General features: G+C 37.5%; 1 protein-coding gene across 10 annotated transcripts in view; it reads right to left on the bottom strand.

Annotated features, from left to right (window-relative positions):
* Positions 1-19,081, bottom strand: part of foxp2 (forkhead box P2) — a 525,031-nt gene extending 505,950 nt beyond the window's left edge. For all 10 annotated transcript variants that reach the window (XM_039760959.1, XM_039760966.1, XM_039760965.1 and 7 more), the window contains exon 1: positions 18,822-19,081. The gene's annotated coding sequence lies outside the window, so the exon portion shown is untranslated. The remainder of the gene's footprint in view (positions 1-18,821) is intronic.
* Between the last annotated feature and the right edge of the window lie 2,872 nt (positions 19,082-21,953).

Below are 21,953 nucleotides of genomic sequence, written 5' to 3'. Positions count from 1 at the left end.
TTCCCGTGTAGGTAGAAGGCTGACCCCATCTTCACGAAATTTGGTAGGTGGCTTCCCTGCGCTAACCAAAACCGATGTACGTACTTATTTCGGTGGTATGACACCACTGTCGGCCGACATATTGAATTTCCCAAACGTCACTAATTCTCCAACTTCCCGTGTAGGTAGAAGGCTAAAATTAGGCAGGCCCATTCCTTACAGCTTTCAACAATTAAGCAGGTTTCATTTCGAAATTCTACGCGTAACAGTCATAACGGTCAACAATGTCCGCCAAGTTGAACTTTCTTATTTACGGCCCCATCTTCACGAAATTTGGTACACGGGTTCCCAACGCTAACCGAATCCTACTTACGTACATATATACGCCCATAGCCTGCAGCTCGGTCACCGTGTGAGGCGGCGTTGGGTCCCCCATCCCAACACCTCCCACATTGTTGGCTGCCTGCCTATATAAGGCCGTCCGTCCCTCCAGTCTCTGCATTCCCTTCCTTGCTTCGCCACGGGGATTCACGTCTCCCTACTGATAACTACAGCCTTTTTGTTTAATCCACAGCTTCTTAGCTGTTTTATTGTTTGTTTATTACAATTATAGTTATTGTATAGGTATTTTACACTTACTTTACATTGTTCAGGTACCCATTTCCTTTATCATTCCAACCCCCATTACCATGTCTATCGAGATGATCACTATCGATCAAAGAACTATCACTTACCGAGTGGTTTCCATGCCCGGAGATACCACCTACCTTTTCCATTCTCTTTGTTACATATTGCACGGCCATATCAGGCTCACTCTTGATATTGTGTCTTATGTATTGAATGACTGGGACAGGTTCAAGGTGTGGACTGATGACGGTACAGGAGATAATTATACTACACAGGAGCACTATAAGAGTGAAATGCTTAAACCCTTCACCTATGGTTCTGCATGTAAGTTGATGGCTGCCGCTGAATTGTTCGGTTGTCGCTTTCAAGTGTACCAAAATGGCCAAATATTTTACACCTTTCGACAACCGCCAATGCCTCTTAAACATCTTCGATTCACAGGTGACGATTTGAGTAGTGGACACTTTGATGTTTATGAATGTTTAAACTCTCAAAAGCTGGATGCGATTTTATCGCTGAAACCGGTTGTGTGCTTACAACGCTTGACAGATGCCGAATGTCACTTCAATACAACAAATCCTGCAAATACTGTCATAACTGAAACAAACCATGAAACTTAAACCGATCATGACAGCAGCAATCCAAGCTGTGAGATTTGAGACAAGATTACTGTTCACATGGTCAACTGTAAGTTGCATGCTCAAGAGTAAGCTCAGCGCACAGCTTGGTCATGTTACAACCGGAGGGCCGAACTGACAACATGGTATAACAAAGAGATCCTTAACAAATAATTATTGGCATATTTTCCCTCAGTTTAAAAAGGTTAAAAATTTTCTTCTTAATAAAAATTTTAATGCAGTACTTCAGGGCTGCGAAGCGAGGGTGTTTTGCTAGTATATCTACAAAATTCACTAATGCAAGACAACCATGGAAAGCACGCTGGAAGGGGCGTGGATTCACTGAGCAGCCGGATACAATTGGACAAGACAGACACCTATGGCGCACGCAGGAAGAAGCAACGCCCATCAACTCCTGGCACTTCCAAGCCACGTTGACTGTTCATAGAGGCATGATTCTCGCGGAGGTGAATCGCCATATGTAGTGTGTAAAACGGTTTGCAAGGGGCATCTCATGGGATCCTTAAAACAATCCTTTACAACTGGGGTTAAAACACAATGAAGTAAGCAGTCTTTAAAAATAGAGTTTTCGGTTACGACGCACGACCGCGTGCACCATTGCAAACTGTTTTACACGCCACATACAGCAATTTGCATCCGCGACAAACGTGCGTGTTCTTAGATGCTCCTGCAGGAACACGGAAAGTCCACGTGAGTCACAGGTGCATCTGGACTGTGCAAAGACGACAACGACTCAAGTGACAAGTTGGAGGTGGGCACATGAGCGATGGCGGTCCGCCAGTTTTCAGTCACGGACGATTGTGTGTTGGTGTGTTCCGTGCATTGTTACAATGTTGCTTTTCTTGCTGATTTATTACATTACCGATTTTTTCAAATGTTAAATTTTCTCCCTGTGCTTAAAAATTATTTAAAAAAACGGCCCGATTATGCGGCGTATGGTACGCCGCGGGTTGGCTAGTACACATTAATAAAGAGGAAGTAAATTCTGTCCCTGGACAAATTACGTGAATGTAATCCAACAGCCAGAATTTCAATGTCTGAATTACAAACTGCAGTTTTAACTATAATATGCAGCTAATAATATAATAGCTACAATAACAGCATTCGGTTTATTAATCAGAGCATAACTACAATGTAATCAGTTTGCCATGTTAAAGAACTTTGATTTAATTCAATAAGGTACATTTAAAAAAAAAAAAAAAAGGACAAGCAACCGAAAGACAATTTTCACACATTCAGTTTCAGAACAGGACATGCGGACTACTTTCTGCCAGTTTAAAAACATTGCTGGATTTAAAAAAATTAAAAAGGCATAACAAAACCACTAGAAAACATGGACTAAATAACACTTTAATAAGTAATGCCAATGGCATTTTAAAATTAAAAATCACCACACTACACACACACACACACACACACACAAACCCCCTACCCAAGCCAACACACAGTCCAGTCCCATTCTCAGAAAATGACCATCTGCCACAGTCAGGCATCACGTGAGAGTCTCCTTGGCTTGGTCAAGCCATTTGGGTTCTCAACAATGAGGATCCTGTGTGCCTCATTTGAGACTCCGTGAGCAACTGTTTAGTCGATGCATAGTCAAACCAGTGGTACCCAAGGATTCTCCGAATAATAAAGTGCAAGAACTCCTCCCCAATGAACCCCAGAATCAATTGGGGAAAACACACAGAAGTTCTACCTCCACTCTGTACAGCACTCAAAGTACCAGAGTATAGGCAGGCCATGATATCCAGCAACTTCAGGTGGTTCCTGCAATATCTCACAGGGTAGCTCAATCAACTGAGTGGAGTGCTTTACAAAAATAATCAACAAAGGCTACAAAAAAAACTCTGCAAAACCCCTCAGTTCTATGATGCGGTCACTTCTCAGGCATAACAACAGATTGCTCCAGTCTTTGGTAGGTGAGCTAGCGATCACAGACAGCCGAGTACTGTTACATAATCAACTCATTTTAAAATAACTTCATTACATAATTTTGTATATTTATGATCAACTAAGTATTTCAACAATCCCACAACATTTTGAATGCACTGCACTTTCAGAAAAGTATAGTTATTATGCATTTGCTATATCAGCAAAGTAACTGCCAGTGCTCACATTGCCACTTTAAAACAATGGGGTAAAGTCTGTCAAGACTGCTCCAAGTAGTGGTTCAGCTAATCTAAAGCACTGCGACTTTCACTTTTTTTGTCATTTATGGTACCACGTTAACAGCACAGATTCACTTCTTTCCCTCATTTAGGTCCTTTTCTTCATGCAACAATCTCTAGTAAATAGAAATACACAAAAATGCTGAACATAATTTCAAAGGATAAAAGATTTTAAATAAAATACACCTAACTTCGCAAAACTGTAATGACATGCCAACTATAGATTCTAAGTGTATAACTCTGGCAGTGTTTATCTTGTGTAATGTTTATATTTTCTAATTGGCCATGAAACAAATCAAAGTTGTCACATTACAATGAAGCATGAGGAGCAGTGTGAGCTCTCCATGCTGGCATACAGCCAGTGAATTAAATAATTATAGCAATCTTAACTCTGTTATCACATAGTTTGCTTTAGGAATCTAAACATTAATTTAGGGTTTCCTACACTTTTTTTTTTGTTTACTATGGAGCTGTATTCAAAAATATTTGTATACAAGGTTTTGAAGAATTAACATGAAAAATTTTTTAAATCAAGAAAATATTTCTGAATATTTGTATAATAAAGATGTAAAAGATTTTCATGCTTCAAACAAAAAACATGTAAATGAGAAAATTGTACTGCTACTGTATGACAAAAATTTTTGGTGAAAGATTTGTTAATGACAGCTTCAATACAGGTGTCATAGTTAGTCTATTTTGACAATCTGTTTCAGTTGCAGTGACAGTCACAATATACTTTCACTAAGCATGCAAAAGCAAATTAAGGATGCAAGTGCTTATTAAGTCTATTTACTTTGATTTTCTGTCCAAAATGTATCTATAAGTAAGCTAGTCTTGAACTTTTTAATATATCATCTTCTTCATTTATAAATAAATGGTATCCCTTTGTGTAGCTTGCCTACAGAATAGATCTTCACCTGAAATGGCAGTTCATGGAGATATGGGATGTAACTGCGGCACTTTTCTGTGATGGGATAAAATTGGTACAAGAGACTGTGGACTGGGGTTAGAGAGATGCACTCCATAAGACAGGGAAGCAGGTTCTATTGCTGAAGTAAGTTGAAACAATAACACAAATCGATCACAGTATTTGGGATCAATTCTATAGCAGATGTAACTAATATGAATTGAGAGAATAGGGAAACGTACTAGGTAAATAGATAAGACCTGCACAGTAAGCCGCTTTTGGGAAATGACAGGGAGCAAGAGGACAGGGGAGACTATAGGAAAGACCTTATCAGGGGAAGTCATGAAAAAGCTTGGAGAAACCTACCAATTTAATCCTATCCTTGGAACGCCATTCCAAAGTAGAATAGTATATTATTACCAAACAACTGTAAAAGGTGTATGAAAGATTAACTTGTGGGAGATAAATAGAGATTTAAAAAAAAAAAAAGTACCTGCTGAAACAGTTTCACTCAAAATTTACCTTCTAAATTCTTGGATTCAGTTAAGCCAGTGTACCAAAACATGTCAGCAATTCCTTGAGCTGAAGGGTCGTTGAACCTGGAGTAAGTAGCTGGCTTGCATGCTACAAAAAAGTGATAAGGAAGAAACCGCTAATCTAGAGAAACAGGCACAAGTCATTGTTGAATGTTAGCATTTGGTAACAAGTTTGCACACCTACAGCTAAGAGTACCTGTATTAAAAGCACTTCATCTTGAAGACAGTACAACTAACTCAGGCACCATTCAGGGGGTTGAAAGAATTGCATGGCACAATCTAGTCACCCCTAATCCTATGTACAAAAAAAAAAAATTTTTATATATATATATATATATATATATATATATATATATATATATATATATATATATATATATATATATATAATTTGTACGAACATGAGAATCTGCTAGAGGTCAGGCATGCAAATTTACACTTCCAATAGAGAGAAGACTTGCAGTCAAATAGCACGCTGGAAGAATTGCTGCTTCAGACACTGGCAACTTGGGTTGAAATTCCAGCTCTTTTCAACAACTGTAAGAAATGGTTGGTATCACTTCAGAGATCTGATCCAGGCTCAAAATAGTGTTTTTTTTTTTTTTTAATTGCTTTTCAGAATAAAAAAAGGCCAAAATGGATAAAGAGTAATTATTTAAACAGAGAATAAAATGAAAAAGGTCACTGTATGAGAAAATTAAAAAAAAAAAAACACACACCACACCGCACCACACACACTGTTCTGACAGAAGAATACTGGAAACTACAGCATGAGATAAGAAAAACAAACAAACCACCATCACACACCATTCGAAAAGTCAAAAAGACAAACCGAAAATTAAAAAATTATTATTATCTTAAGATAGCCTGTGTTTAAGAGATGTGCCCAAGACAGCAATACAGGTTCACCCAAATGTCCATTAAAAAGGTCAGGTCAGTGCTGTGACTATAAAAACACACACGAGAACAAACAGATTTCTCAGTCTGACTCTTCCAATAGCAACTTAACAGACCCTCTCAATCCTGGTTTATCCCTAAACATCTAGAGATGAAGGTACATGGCTAGGATATGCTGAAGAAACTATGTTCAGCACTGGAGAGTCCAGACTGAACTTTTGACATCCTCGTGCATCTCCATCCTACTCATTCCCATACACTTGTCATGGATCATTAGATTGTGCTTTCAGTAACTGAACCTGGGACGGCAACAGGACAGACATACACAATTTTAAGCTAAGACATGATTGCTGTATCAAAGGCCCTGATGGAGAATAAGTGCTTACATTCCCACCTTGCCATTCAAACAGTATAGCTTATACACAAGTTATTCATGACTCTACCAAAGCCGATTTTCTCTTCACTTTAGTGGTCCTAGAGCCCATCTAGTTTCAGTTTAGTTCTTGTGTTAGTTTTTCAGGTTTATGAGGACAGGCTTGATCTATAGTTTTTGAAAACATACAGTGAAAGAGTGCATGATCTCAAATACGATTTACTTAATTCAAGGCCCTTTTTAGCATGCCAGTGTCTCAAGAAGTCAAAAGTGTGAACTGAAGAGGAAAGCTAAAACTATTTTGATTTTACGATTAATTCCATTTTGGTTTTTGTTACTTTGGATTGTGTCTTTATTAATTTTGACTGTAATTTACTGCAATTAAAATTGTATTTTCAATGCTAGTTCTGACTTCAACCTTAGTCTTCATGAACCCTAATAACCCTGTACCACTTACTAATCACTAACTGATATTTGTCAGCACTATAAGGAACTGTGGTTTTGATGGACACTTCAGATAAGTAATTGTATCTCAGCAATGACACAAAGACCAAATTTTCTGGAGATGTTCATGACATAAGCTAGCTTTAGTAAAAAAAAAAATAATAATTTAGAATAGGTCCTTTAATTATTATCCAATGTTTATTATAATCACTAATAACGTGGTATTTTTATTTTGGGGATGGCATAGAATTTACCCAATATAGGAGCTGGAAAAGAGCTTTAAAACAATACAAGAACCATTTTATGAGCAACTTATATTTACAGAAATAAAGCCAGTTAAAGTCATGACTTACAATAGCCCTGCCCCGATAAGTTCCATGGCCAAAACCTGTGTCAAAAAGTGTGACGATTTAACATGGAATTACCCAAATGTGACTCAAACATTCAAGAACGGAGACAAAATGGATCCCAGTAACTACAGACCAACTAATCTTACTTCTCTGCCAAGCAAAATTATGGAAAATATAATAAGAAACAAATGAGAATATTACCTAAATGAAAATACTTCTCTAAATAGCAGCCAGCATGGGTTTATAAGAGGAAGGTCCCGACAAATCAATCTTTTAGATATTTTAAATATATACAGTATATATATATATATATATATATTTTTTTTTTTCCCCCCATAAGCAACCAGAATAGATGACAAAAACAATAATCATACAACAGTCATACTGCAGGCATCAGAGGAAACCTATAAAACCAAATCTCTGGTTGGTAAACTGGCAGAAGACAAACAGTACAGATAAGAAGAGAATGTTCCACATATAGCAAGGTCATCAGTGGAGTACCTTAGGGAGCTGTCCTTCAACCGTAACTTTTTCAAAAGTATATTAAAGGACATTTATTCTTGTATTGATTTGCCAAATTCACAGATGACGTTAAAATTGGAGGGATGGAAGACAATGAGGAAGCACCAAAAATAATTCATAAACACCTGGACAACTTAAGAACTGGGTAAACACATGGATATACAGTTAAAAATGTAGAAAAGTGCAAAATGCTACACAAGGGAAAAAAAATAAATAAATAAATACAAAATGGGATACACTGTCAAATAGGAGAAATTTCTAAACAGATTCAGGGGTATATGTTGGTGCAACATTTTCAACAACTAAGCAAGGCAAAAAAGCAATTAAAAAGGCCAATAAAATGTTATGCTATAAAAATTGATGACTAAGTCAAGGGACGTTAAGCTCAAACTGTATAAAATGCAGTATTAGTAGTACCCCCACATTTTGTTGTAAAGCTAATCCTGTCCAAATAGGACTACAGGTACCGGTCATAAAATTAGAATATCATGACAAAGTTGATTTATTTCAGTAATTCCACTCAAAAAGTGAAATGTATATTAGATTCATTCATTACACACAGACTGTATGTCTAAATGTATTTCAAATGTTTATTTCTTTTAATTTTGATGATTATACCTGACAACTAATGAAAGTCCCAAATTCAGTATCTCGGAAAATTAGAATATTGTGAAAAGGTTCGATATTGAAGACACCTGGTGCCACACTCTAATCAGCTAATTAACTCAAAACACCTGCAAAAGCCTTTAAATGGTCTCTCAGTCTAGTTCTGTAGGCTACACAATCATAGGGAAGACTGCGGACTTGACAGTTGTCCAAAAGACGACCATTGACACCTTGCACAAGGAGGGCAAGACATAAAAGGTCATTGCTAAAGAGGCTGGCTGTTCACAGAGCTCTGTGTCCAAGCACATTAATAGAGAGGTGAAGGCAAGGACAAGATACGGTAGAATTAAAAAAAAAAAGTGTCCAAGCAATTCAACCCTGTGGGGGAGATTCACAAAGAGTGGACTGCAGCTGGAGTCAGTGCTTTAAGAACCACCATGCATAGACGTATGCAAGACATGGGTTTCAGCTGTCGCATTCCTTGTGTCAAGCCACTCTTGAACAACAGACAGCGTCAGAAGCGTCTCGACTGGACTGCTGCTCAGTGGTCCAAAGTTATGTTCTCTGATGAAAGTAAATTTTGCATTTCCTTTGGAAATTAAGGTCCTAGAGTCTGGAGGAAGAGATGAGAGACACAGAATCCACGTTGCTTGAGGTCCAGTGTAAAGTTTCCACAGTCAGTGATGTTTTGGGGTGGCATGTCATCTGCTGGTGTTGGTCCATTGTGTTTTTTGAGGTCCAAGGTCAATACAGCCGTCTAGGAAGTTTTAAAGCACTTCATGCTTCCTGCTGCTGACGAACTTTATGGAGATGCAGATTTCATTTTCCAACAGGACCTGGCACCTGCACAGTGCCAAAACTACCAGTACCTGGTTTAAGGACCATGGTATCCCTGTTCTTGATTGGCTAGCAAACTCGCCGGACGTTAACCCCATGGGGTTTTGTGAAGAGGGAGATGCAATACGCCAGACCCAACAATTCAGAAGAGCTGAAGGCCACTATCAGAGCAACATGGGCTCTCATAACACCTGAGCAGTGCCACAGACTGATCGACTCCATGCCAGGCCGCATTGCTGCAGTACTCCAGGCAAAATTAGCCCCAACTAAATATCAAGTGCTGTACACGCTCATACTTTTCATGTTCATACCTTTCAGTTGGCCAACATTTTTTTGCATTGGTCTTAATTTATATTTTAATTTTCAGACTCTCTGCTTACTATCTACATGTGACAGAAAGCTGCTTTGAGAATCCTACGGGATTGATGTGCGCGCTTCGATGTTTGTTGAATGAGTCGATGTGGACATGCAAAATACCAACACACAGATGCATTTGTGGTGCTTTTATATTCCAGCGTCACATATTCCTGATCGTAATTATACGATACATTTTAAAAGCCTCACATACCATCTTTTGTGCCGTTTTTTTCTGGGGCTTCCTCCTGACCTGACAGCAGCGGCAAACAGCAATAGATCACCACACAGAACACATTAAATGTATGGGTAGCACTGCTATCTCGCAGGGAGTCACGTCACAGGTGTTCCCTGCCTGGAGTTTACATGTTTTCCTGCAGGTTTTCCACAGTGTGTTCCGGGTTTCCTTCCAAAGATATGCAGATTTGGCGACACTAAAAAGAAGCTAGTGTATGCGAGTGCTTGTATTCACCTTACGATGAGCACGATGAAGTGCTTTTTCTGCCTCCTGCCCAATGCTTGCTGGAATGGACACATTCCTGGATTGATGGATTTAAGCACTAAACATCCTTTTCAGAGATACTGAAGTAAGTGGTCATCAGAATTTAATGGGTGTTCCAGGCAATTCACAACACCGCAAAGCCAAACCTGTTCTTACCATGATAACTCGCACTCCCACCTGGTGGATTCTTCCAGATTTACGTAAAGTATGCACACAAGTATAAACAGTAAAACGCTTGTGTAGCAGCAGCGTCCGCTGGAGCATGCGTCACGTCACGCGAAGTATAAACCTAGCCTTACAATGCATGCAGGAAAAGCACAAAAGCATACAAAATTTTATGAGACATCTTTGAGTCAAACACCTGCTACTATACAGCAAATCCAAGTTAAGGTCATCTTTAGTTCACAGCTGTTTGACTTACTAATCATTTAACAGTATCAAGCTTTAGTGATATGCTCTAGTAAGCATTTTACTGCACAGTCTTGATGTTTGCGTTACCCATGTGTCTGAACTGAATTGCTAGTACAAGTCTTAAAGAAAAGAATAAGTTTATAATAAGCTTTGCAGGATCACGTACCTATCATCACACGGCATAACCAGTCTAAAGCCAAAAGGGGACAAAGCACGTTTGGACCAATGCTCCCTGAAGTTACATCGCCGGTCTAGACCCATCTATATTTGTAATGCCACAAAGCCCTTCATCTCGTGTTTTGTTGTGGGTTTCCACTTCGAAAAACAAGATGGCAGTGCAAGCGCAGCACACGATTCAAAAAATTGATCTGCATACCCGTTTTTGTCTCCCCTGACAGTAACTGAAAAGCTGCCTCAGGAAAGAACAACCTGAAATAGTCCAGCAGCTGGTAATCAGTTGAGTCCAACAGTAAGCAAGGTGCTGTCATGTGAAGTCCGGTAGCCAGTTTGGCTCCCACGGATCAATTTCTGGGTATTCCTCCCACATGAACCTTGCCGTAATTGCATCAGCTGCACGAATGCACTCGGCTGCGGCGGCATCGGTTGGTGTCCGATCAGGTGATGCCAGTTCCTCACTCTCTTGCTCAATCTCCCGATCACTCTCAACAAAATCAGATTCTGAAAAAAAATCACGAGTCCGACTCAGCGATAATGCACAAAACACTCTGCCGAGTATTTTGTTTTCTGCACAGGCTTCGCTGCCTCTTGAGATGTCGATGCCATCTTGCTTTTGTTTACATTTTGTAACTCATGCACATGCAAGGATTAGATGCCGAGTCAATGAATCCAACATTCCTCCAAGCAGAGAGGGAATGCCTTTAACGTAACGGAGTTTTGTCGCCATTAAAAGCCCATTGTCGCCCTCTACCCCTGGATGTCGACTTTTGTCAGGTAATACACATCACGGTCTGTGACGCAATATTCTCTTCATAAGATGCACAAATATTTCCACCCTTCTTTTGAGGGAAAAAAGTGCATCCTGTGGAGTGAAAAATACGATATACATACACCATTTAACCAAACCTACACGGCTCTGGGACTGTGGGGGGAAAATTTGAATATCTGGTGGGAGAGAGGAAAAAAAAAAAATCTGCAGGGGTTCCCAGGACACGAGACCACCCAGGCCTCATTGGGCATTCTACCTAACACACAATGAAAACATGCCAATTCCACACAGACAATAAAGTGCTGGATCTGTACACTAGCAGTGCTAACCAGTCTGCATTACTGGGCCACCTAATGAAGGAAATACAGACTATATTTTAAAATTATCTAAAACAACATTCACATTCTTATAGCCTTACGTTGACTGCACGTTCACTTATGAAGTGCTTTAAAGCTGCAGAAAATTATACTCTAGCAGGTAGAATTATGGGTGAAAAAATAAAATATGGTGAGGGAAATAATTGTATTTTACATTCTCTAGGTTTTTTTTGGGTAAGTCTGCCATTTTGTCTAAATATACTGTACAAGTATAAATCTGTATATGCAAAATGAAATTTCAAATTTAAATATTAAAAAAACTACTTGAAACACTGGCCGATAACTTAATGTACTCAGAATTTTATAAGCTTCTGTAAACATCAGAAAGAATAAGTTGCAACGTTAAAAATTCTGAAAATGTTAATGTTCGAGTACATTTTAAACTACAGATTTGACAAAAAAACAATACTATAAAAATGAAACAGTCACAAATATATTTCTGGAAAACCAAATTCATTTAATAAGGATGATGTTCACCCTGGAAAATTTTAATGTTTAATTGATTGCTAGCAGAGAAGAGAAGACATCTCACATCACACTAATTTCCAAGGAAAGCATTTTTAGTAATGTACAACTGCTGCTTGAGAACAAGAGTAAAACATTGCCATGTGACTCTACATTCCCAAACAGAACACTTTCTACATTCTGTGCAAAACATTAACCACAACAGGTTATAATATGGCTCAATACAAGAACACTGGTGGCGCTTATGAGGTTATGGATCAGGTATTATAGACAAAATGACCATCAGATCTTAAACTTCATATTTGCTGTTCAATTACCAAGGGCAGTTGGAACTTTTTTCCCCCCTTGTGAAAGAAAAAAAAAAATTTTGATTATGGTTATTCAGTCAAGGTTACCCCTAGGTGGGGATTTCTTTCCTTAAGGATTTACTTGCATATACACACACACACACACACATTCCATGTTTTAGTGTACTTGGTGCAGGTGTAATTCCCAATACTTTTTGTACCAATATTCACTATATGGACCTGAATCTTACACGAGTATTTAGCAAGCCTTCAGCCTATACGAGACTACAACCCTATGAAGTTTGTTTACAGGAGGCTACTATAATCAGCATCTTACACAGAAAGTTAACTTAAAAAACAGTTATATAGGGGTAAAAAAAAAAAAAAAAAAAAATATAAAGTGCAGTGTGGGATCAAAGCCAATAAAGAAACAGCTGCCAAAATTGCTCCTTTCAAATTTAAAAATTCCAGTTAGTGATTTTTCCTTGGCTGAGAATGTCTGGGAGCTTACTTTGATTAAAAAGGACCATCTATGAAGAAACTTGATGGAAATACATTTACTGGGGCAGGCAAAATAAATGGAACTGGTAAACTATATGGTTTTCCTACTTTTGGGATTCTGACACATTTTTACTGAGTTGGGTACATCAATTTAAGTAAATACAAACACATGTTTGTACTTCTTTCCTGCCTTTTTAAAATAGTGCAACTGGATACTTGTAAAACACAAGCGCCCATCATGAAAGGGTCTCAAAAAAACCAAACATAATAAGCATAAGGATCAACGAAGAACATCCTACACCACTTGCACCAAAATCTCAAGCATTTAATTCCCTAATTAATTAAATTACCACCTGTGTCGACACTCCTGCTTTGAATATAGTTTACTCTTCATTTATTTAAAATTGTTTCCTTCACTTTATTACATAACCATTGATAAACAAAAATGGTCAAACTAACTTTTGGAATTTTCAGCTAGTTATTTTATCACAGGTAGACAAACAACAAGCTATTCAACACAAATAAAGTTAGTTTAGAATCACAGATTAATGATGAGAGTAGGTCATTTACTAACAAAGACAAAACATTTAAGAGCTTACATTTTTTATGTACCTAGACTTAAGGTTTTTGATAAAAAAGGTTCCCCACATGTCACTTTAAACAACTACAAAAAGGAGAGGTGCATGCAGGTGAAAGAATTTTTTGCTCATGAATACTAAATACGGTATATAAAATTTGGTTACAAATACAAACCAGCTACTGTACTAAAAATAAGACTAAAAAGTTATGCTCTGCCTGGAAAGTCAGAAAGTGTTGAATCTTTAATCATATCTAAATGAAAGTTAAAATTATGAGATAAAATGTTTAAAATTATAGCCAAAGTAATTAAGGTGGTTGCCAGCTATTGCTAAGAAAGTCAGTTTTGCACAACAGAGTACAGATGGAAGGAATTTAAGAGTAAACTTTGCACAAATGTTATGGGATCTAAAAATCACCAAGAAACTGAAAACATTTGGTGAATTTGAATAAACAATTAATGTGGACCAAGTAGGTTGTTTTTGTACATAAACCTTTACTTTTATCTGGGAGAAACACGACATATCCCCAACACAAAAGCAGGTCCTCAGAAACATTGCATACTATTCATTATAGTGGTTATAGAACCACATTTATAGGAACTTTAAATTACTGGACATCTCTTGAGAATTTCAGAACCAAAAATAGTAGTTAAAGTGCTGTACATACCACAGAAATCATACAGCATGATGTGCATTTGTTGTTTAAAAAAAAATGCAAATTAAATATATATTTCACTAATCTCCAGTATAATGAGGATTTTATTACTCTCACACTAATAGTCCAAGATAATGTTTTGTACAACACACCTCTCTGCACAACAATCATACATGGGGTAAAATTTCCCTTTTATCTTGTAATAAAATTTTAAATTGCCTAATTCCTGTAATGCCCTCAATTTTGCACATCATCACTTAAACTTAAGCGTTTCTATACTTCAACATGGACACTTACTAACAACAAGATGAATATTAGTTGAGACATTTGAATGTGTTAATGAATTCAGCTACATACTAAAAGCTCAACTGAATGACTGCAGACCACAAAGTAATGGATACCAACAGCAGGTGTTTTCATTTAACAAATGTTGAACTGAAATCATGCTAAGTGAATGGAAAAGTTCTGCAGGAGTATGACTACTAAACATCAGTGTGCAATATAGCACATTGGTTGGCAATACTAAAACTGCCCCATTAAAAACACCTTCATGCCCAAAGAACTGCATATTATAAAATGATCTAACGCATACAGAAGTTTGACGTTAAAAAACAAGATACTCTGAAACAGAGTTCCAACAGATCTCAGCATATTTTCAGGACTATCATTGTTTCTAATATTTACTGTGAAATATTTAATTACTTTGAAACTCAACTGCAAATCTACATAAAAATGAGCACTACTTTAAAAAGTGTACACAAACGAAGGAAAAAAAAATCCCTTTTGTTTGCTGGGATACAGGGATACTATTCTATACAAGCAAACTTGTCATTTAATAATTCATAAATTATATCATACAATTAGTCATCTGGAAGGGATTAAATTACAGAATCCCACACTATACCTTCCAGGATATTACCAGGGACATAATCTATTGTAGATTATCATTTGATACTATGTTACTTAACTGACTGCAGTTTAAACTGCTGACCCTCTTCATCTGTCCCAGATTTCAAATGTAGCCAAAATGTTCGACTATGTGGTCACTAAAGCTTAAAACATTAAAATAGTCCTAGAAATGAATCCAAGTAAAACAATGGCCAAAAAAAACAAAAAAAAAAAAAAACACAACTTTACTGTCAGTAGAGCCACTCTGAAAGGAAGGATGCATCGTAATGCCTTCTCACAAATTAAAATGGATCTATTGACAAATAAAGCAGTTTTTCCATTTTTCTAAAAAAAAAAAAAAAGACTAAAAAGATTCTGTTAGTCTATGAGGTTGGTATTACTAGGAACTTCTAAAACTGCAAAGAATCCTCAACCCTAAAACTGTATATTAAAAAAATAAAAAAAAATAAAAAAAACACACACACACAATGCGATCATTGTCCAAGATGTGCTTACAATGCACTGTGCTTTATGCAAAGAATACACTATTTGTAACAAGTAACAAATGTGAATTTTGTAAAATGGTTGTGAAACAGAAACTACAGAAAAAAATTGAACAGAATAGCTTTAGTAGTGTACATGTCATTTATACAAATCCATAAAGAACACTGTACATCAGCGCAAAAGAAAAAAAAATTTAGATAATTAAAATATAGGGGCCTCTTTGCAGCCTTCCATCAAAAGAAGTCAATCTATCTCAGGCTGTCAAATAACAAACAGCATATGATCTGGTAAACAAATAGTTTCATGCAATACAAAAGTACCATTAAAGGCCAAAACAGTCAAAACAAAATTCCAGCCCTGCAGAAGGAAAAAGAAAAAAAAACCCACGCACAAATTTTATATAATATATTTTATACACACACACACACACACACACATAGTTGATCACCTCTGGTTGCCTTAAATGGCATGAAGGTTGTCATGGAAACATTTCTATTAAGTTCACAGTGATAAAAACAGAAACATTTCCAATTTAATTGCTATTAATCTTAGTACAGAACAATTCATTTATACCTGCCCATACATTACAATACTGGCAAACACTTTCTAACAACGTTGGTATTAACAGAACAGTAATAAATGTTTATGCTCCTTTAAAAGTTTCACAAACACAAGAAAAAAAAATACAATAAAAAAAAAAAAAGTTTTACATTTAACATTTCCCAAATAGACTATTTTCATGATATACAGTTATCCAATGACTAGTACATCATTTAGTTACTTCACAGGAATAGCCACCCTTTACTCAAAATTCAGTTGTTTAATTTTGTCTCCTAATTATTTCATTGATTACCTAGGTGTTCCAGTTAAAGTATGGAAGATTATCCAGATATACAAACAAACACACACAGATAGAGGCATGTCCTATATTTGCACATTTGTGTTTTTGGTTGGAATTAATTGTCAACTGTTCCAAGGAAAACACATGCAAGTAAGAATGTCATTGCACCAAGTGCACATGAGAAATTTAAACGGACTCGGAAACCTTAAGAATATACGGAGTGCTTCCTAAAAAAATGTAAAAATTCAGGTATACAAAAACATCAACAATACCTAAAATGTAGCTACTGGGGAAACATTCAATTCGATATTTTTATTAATGAATCACCTGTAAATAGCATGCATGGTGTATGTCATTTTGCAAGTTTAAACAAGTCTAGACTGCACCCTCCCCCAAATGTAAATTAGCAGAAAAGATTATTAACGGCTGTAAAGTCTTTTGCTCGCGACCAAATATTAATGTATACTTATACCGTACCATAACCGTAAAGGCAAAGATACTACATATAAACAATTCCATATTTTATTATTATTACTACTACAGACAAACCACATTACAAAAGTAAAACTGCCACACATTACAATTTCAAAAATATATCAGGACTCTCTGGGGTGTTGGAAAAAAAAATTAAAAAGGATGCACTTCAGATAAATTGGACATTTTAAAAAAAATGCACACAGCAAAGCAAAAGGTAAAAAAGTTGCACTATCTACTAGAAGTCAGTGGAAAAAGTACAATTTTTGGTAATAAAAACAAATTAGGTAGTACTTAAGTCAAGAAAGGCAAATTAAATTTAAAGTGTGCACTGTGCAGCTTCTTCGGATTACTTATAATACAGTACTGCTCAAAACCAGTGGTCTCTCCGTGTACCCCCTCCAGGCACCTGGAAACCTGAGAAATGGGTGTAGCCTGTGACAATGTTAAAAGAAGGTAGTATTCATTTAATTTTACTACGCTCACTGCACTCTCATAATGTGAACAATCACGAAGTGCTATGATGTTTTAAGTGATGGACTATTCTTCTACAGAATCATCGTCCTTAAAAACACTTGAATGTACAGATTGCCTATCTGTAGAATCTCGTACGCCAGCTGAGTGTACACATATGTACACACCTGTCTGAACTAAAAACCGGAATTAATATAATCCACAAACACTTATGTACCTCATTATAAATAATGATTTGCTTGAATTTAAAAGCACCATTCTTCGAAATGGTGGCTATTAAGTGGCGCACGCCTTTTAGTCTACTTGCTTACTATATTTTTAAACAAAAAAGGGGGGGGGGGTTAAGTAGTGACTACTTGTAAATAATTTTAAGTGTACTGTGTAAAATAAACAAAACGTTACTGATAACTTGATTGTATGGCCACAAAAATAAAATACGTTTTAAGCGGTTACAGAAAAGACGCAAGCAATGCTTCCCGTTATCTTAATGAGGTGAAAAGTTCTTTTCAAACAGCAGGCTGGGCTGCAGCGGTCACTGCCGTATCAAGTCAATCCGGCCATCCCTCCTATCGGATTATACAGATGGGCACGTATGACTTTTTACTTCAATGACTTTTATCAACTATCACATGTCGACTTTCGACTAGTACAGCAAGAACAGCAGACTTCTAAAATGCTGCAACCGCGTAATAAATACGGTTAAGAGGCTTTTTAAAAGGTGAAATTGAGAAGCAAGTCAAGACTTAAGTCTAATAACATTTGGGACATCAAAACAAATATTTTCAGATTATCGAGAAAAGACTTGTTTGTTGGCGGAAACATCATCATCATCATCATATGGGAAAGGATAACATCTTAAAAACTGTATCTCGACACCTCGTGTACTCGCTCTAATCAGCCACTAAATTTTTCGTGGGTCAGCTTTTTTCAAAACTATGTTTGCACTTTCCTCACTATTTTTGCCCCCTGCCTTTTTGATCGGATGGCTCGCAGCGTCGCCTTTAACTAGGAAAAAGGTGCCTCAAAAAAGGGAAAAAGGGTCAGCAGATGTTCGAAATCGGTTTTAAAGCACAAAACATTAATCACTGCCCTCTCCGTCTCGAATGCCTGGCCCTTTTAGCAGAACAGAAAGGAGCACGTTGCCTGCCACCGCCAACTTTATTTAGCTTAATGACTCAAAGGGAACTATTCCCCCAGTAAGCTTAAATATCCAGTCCGATTGCTCAGTAAGAAATAAGAAAAAAAAACCACAAGGAGGTCACGTTTTTAATAAAGCACCGTAAAGAGTTCCCAAGTACGCGGGACGAATGAAGAAAATCAACCCGTGAAAAGTGTGCCTAGTCGATCGAAGTTGAACAGGTTCTGTTGCGGTGTGCCTTTTAAGAGATCGCAGTTTGCCTCGGAGAGCCCCGTTCGGATGAATGGAAGGCAGAAGACTGACTCCTGAGCCACCCTTGGAAACAGTCTTAAAATCTGAAAACGCAAGCTGTAACGTGCTGGAAAGAGACGAGCGAGACACGCAGCAGGACGGAAGACCTTATTCGCTGGAAAGCTAAAGGAGCAGAAGTTTGCCACAGTGCAGCTGGCAACATATTGAGAAAAGTGAAAGTCGGGGGAAAAGAGAGAGAGGGCGAGCGAGCTACAGTGGGAGAGAGAGACGGGAGGGTGAAAACTTACCGTAATGCAGGTTGTTTCCCTTTTTTGCTGTTTCTCTCTTGTTTTTTGAACGAAAAAAACGCCACACAAGGTATTCGTCCAAAGCCACCAGAGATGAAGTACTTTTGAGACGTCTGTCTGTCTTTGGATGGGTTCACACGTGAGAGCGTGGGTTAATCATAAAATAGAAAATGAACAACAAGCCGAAGAATAAATAACAACTGGGATATTCCTCCGCTGGCGCTGAGCTCGGAGATGCACGCGTTGTCTCGCGCTCTCTTCTTCACTCACTGCTGTGGTTATTAGCAACGCAAACGGCGAACGAAAAGAGGTTATACACTAACTCCTCTTAGATTGCACTCACATGACTCACAGTAAGAAGCCGTAACATGTTTTTGCATTACAATTCGATATATCAAAATGTATTCAACGAGGTGTTTGGGACTAGCTTATTAGAATACAGCCCCAGGGGAGGCACTATCGCGGAGTTGGATATTGTTATTTTTTGAAGTACTTCGACCTCAGGTGACGTCACGTCCACCTGCTATGTAAACAAAAAGAAAAGTCAGCGTAAGTTGTTAGTTGGCTCCTTTGAACTCCTTTTTAAGTTGTTTTCATTTCCGTGAGTTTTTCGAGATCTAAGACAACTGGAACTTTGTGTATGTGTGCTTTTTTTCTTTCCACTTCTTGCTCTTCTTGAACAGGGGGGAGGGGCGCTGGTTACCACAGATTGCCACTCCAGGTTTGGAGTCGGCTCTCTTTGTGATTCCCGACAAGTTGCCCAACTAAAAAGAGCAGAGCGGCACACAGTAGCGACGGCTAGCTGGCGAGAGAGGACGGAGCGGGCGCTTGCGACGCTGTGCTGGGGACGATCAGGTCACCTTTTCCCTGGCGTGCTCGACTAAAAGTAAAACGCGTTCACCGCCTTTCCGTTTTGCTTTAATTGACTGATTTGATCCACAGTTTAAAAACGAGGTAGTCACACTTTTATGCGAGAGGGAGTCTGTCAGCGCTGCGATTTAGCTGTATTTTTCGGAGATAGAGGGACAAGGTGATTTATAACTGTTGGGATTTTATTTTTCTAGAGAAAATGTAACATTACAACATTATTACCAAGAGAAATATTAAATGTTAAATGTCACTAGATTGCGAAGTTCCAAACCATATGCTATAGGGTTAGGAATCGGTTCTTTTTATGGACAGTTAGCAAACTTTAAGCCTCAGGATACTTGCTGCAACTTGCAAAACCACATTACTAAATGTATTATTCTGCATTCCTTGCGAGGGGTAAACTGAAAAGTTTTTGAAACGCATGAGAAGAATGGGTGGGGTACACTTCTGCATGTTGTGAACGTTTACACTTGAAAAACTTTTTGTCACCGAGGAAAACAAAATACATTGTATGTGGTCATTGCATTTTCAGAGAGACCGCAAGTCGATCGTAACCAAAGCGGCAATGTTAATTCGCAGGAATCTATATAAACGCCACCGTATATCTGTTCACTAGTTAAACATTGACTTGCTATCGTGCCTTTGGACACGTATATGTAAAGGAAATGGCCCACAGATATTATTTTAAAACGTGGGCATCAACCTCAAAATACAGAGTCTATGGTTGGCATCCTGAAAGATATTCGATCACAAATAAACAGTCAAGAATTAACTTTCAAGTCTGTTCTTTATCTTTTTTATGCTAATTATTAGTTTTAAAATAACCTTTTCAATGCTGTAATATGCCCGAAAGGGCATGTTTGCATACTAGTCGCCGCTGAAGTTCAGCTAAACCAAGTAAACACGAGCTCTTTCTCAATCTGTCTTTTCACTTGTTTTATCACGATATCCTATGAGATTAGGAGATTTGAGAATCTTGCAAATATTCTTTAAAACTACACCTTACATCGGAAAGGACATCCATTTATTTTTTATCCATTTACCTACAGAATATTCTTTTTAGAAGGTGTGTGAGAAAAAGCAAATAAACGAGAGAAATTCCGCTTTATTTCCCCTGTTCCGTTGGTTTCGTAAAATAACCCTTGTCGGTGCTCCACAGCTGACCTGTAGCCTCTCATCTGTGGAGGTGTAGGATGAGGTCTGCAGAATATCAAAGGGATACGCTGATTTTTCATTCATTGTAGGCACTGTACTAATCAGTACCAATTAAACTAAGCATTCATTTTAAAAAGTTCGTGAACATCTCAGTATGAGTGTAAAAATGTCAAAGACGATTAGAGTAATCCTTGGTGATAGTATGGTTTAAATTCAAACCTAAAACGTATGTGCCTTTTAATATTTTGATTACTACAACCAAAACTGTAAAAAAAAAAAACGGGTATGTGGTGTTAGAGAAAACAAAGCTGGCCCAAAATATTAAGATTTATAAGCTGCAATATTTTTCTTTATGCCGAATACGTTCTACAGCCATTCTTTGCTTTTTAGAAATGGCAATACTGTACTTGAATAAATAAAAGAACTATAGAGGCACGTTTATTCCAATTTTTCGTTCCTTCCTCCTCCAAGTGCAACATTTGATGGACAGTAGTGAAAACAGTCCAAGTACAAAGAAGCCGTGTGTGTCCGTGCAGCTCCTAGTCGGCGCAGTCTGGAGGGTTTCGAGAGGTGAAAGTTCAACATAGGGACACATTTTTATTGACTGCAGAAGTGGCACTTGGGCTGGTTGGGTGACCATTAGCCATTAGGCGCTTGGTCAAGGGAGCAAAAAATGTGAATGTTTCAAATAAAAAAGAACTCCCTTAAAATGTAGCAAAGAACATTTTACAATTGCACACACACACACATATATATATATATACATATACATATATATAATTTGTAATATGCAGTAAAAGGATTTTATGAAACCCGTAAAACATGTAATGCACCCCATGATTTCATAGATAAATGACAGATTTTCAAATAAAAATTAGCACAGTCCCATTTATTTTATTTGTTCTTCACAAATGATAGATTAAAAATAAACATTTGTTAGGAAGCCATGCTTAATTTTTTTTTTGTTTAAAAAAAATAAATGAGTATCGACACGCGAACAAATGCCACAGCGTACAAGCTATGACAGTCTTCTAGCGATTTTCAAATGAAATAGTCTACTGCATTACTATTTTTTAAACAATGGCAGTTCTATATCTGAAAGTCAAT

The sequence above is a fragment of the Polypterus senegalus genome, chromosome 8 (assembly GCF_016835505.1).
Source record: "Polypterus senegalus isolate Bchr_013 chromosome 8, ASM1683550v1, whole genome shotgun sequence".
In the NCBI taxonomy this organism is placed as follows: Eukaryota; Metazoa; Chordata; class Cladistia; order Polypteriformes; family Polypteridae; genus Polypterus; species Polypterus senegalus.
This window is presented reverse-complemented; position numbering and strand designations above follow the sequence as displayed.